Source organism: Chiloscyllium plagiosum, chromosome 33, assembly GCF_004010195.1.
Source record: "Chiloscyllium plagiosum isolate BGI_BamShark_2017 chromosome 33, ASM401019v2, whole genome shotgun sequence".
NCBI lineage: Eukaryota > Metazoa > Chordata > Chondrichthyes > Orectolobiformes > Hemiscylliidae > Chiloscyllium > Chiloscyllium plagiosum.
In genome coordinates, this window is record NC_057742.1 from 5,966,469 (window position 1) to 5,967,700 (window position 1,232).

The following is a 1,232-nucleotide window of genomic DNA, read 5'->3' on the forward strand; positions in this document are numbered from 1 at the left end:
GTTAAAGAAGAAGGCACGGAGGCGAAGGCGGCGGAAGAATTGTTCGATGTCACTCCGTGTATTGAATTCATTGACCCGAGAACGTGTGGGAACGAAGGTGAGACCTCTGCTGAGGTCCCACACCAGGTCCTAGCTCCCCGCCCTGCCGTGTGTTCACCATCCCTCCAGAATGTCCCACACCAGGTCCTAGCTCCCCGCCCTGCCGTGTGTTCACCATCCCTCCAGAAAAGTCCCACACCAGGTCCTAGCTCCCCGCCCTGCCGTGTGTTCACCATCCCTCCAGAAAAGTCCCACACCAGGTCCTAGCTCCCGCCCTGCCGTGTGTTCACCATCCCTCCAGAAAAGTCCCACACCAGGTCCTAGCTCCCCGCCCTGCTGTGTGTTCACCATCCCTCCAGAAAACCACATTCTTAATTGGAAGCACACTAGCTTTCGGAGCGACGCTCCTTCATCAGGTGATCAGACAATCATCTGATGAAGGAGCGTCACTCCGAAAGCTAGTGTGCTTCCAATTAAACCTGTTGGACTATAACCTGGTGTTGTGTGATTTTTAACTTCATATCTGTCAATGCTCTGATGTTAGAAACAAAGTCGAGATCATGGAATCATACATTCCAACAATGGGTGAATCTCACTCCTGGCTGGAAATGTGATTCCATCAAGATGAGGTAAGGGTTGCGTGGGATGCTTTGGGCATTGACTATCAGGCAACTTGATTGCTAGATGCAACAACATTCAATAGGCTAAAGGCAAGGCCACTCAGTGGCAAAGCGTTTGATTTCATGGCAAGATGTCCCTGGCTTGAATCCAGGTGCCCTTGCACTTTTTTAGCTATTTTCGCAAATAAGTGTTGGTAGTTTAGCACTTCATAGTTTGCAGTTCTACTCGATGTAATCACTGATCTTCATTGTTGTAGTTCAATGCAGCTGAAGAGACAGTGAAAGCATTAGTGGTAATCTTTCAGGAATCACTAGAATCAGGGAGGGTTCCAGAGGTGAATCGATAATGTGACACCCCTGGTTAAAAAAGAAATAAAGCAGAGGATGGAAAACCACAGACCAATGAGGTAAAAACAATGACTGCAGATGCTGGAAACCAGATTCTGGATTAGAGTGGTGCTGGAAGAGCACAACAGTTCAGGCAGCATCCGAGGAGCAGTAAAATCGACGTTTCGGGCAAAAGCCCTTCATCGGGAATAAAGGCAGAGAGCCTGAAGGATGGAGAGATAAGCT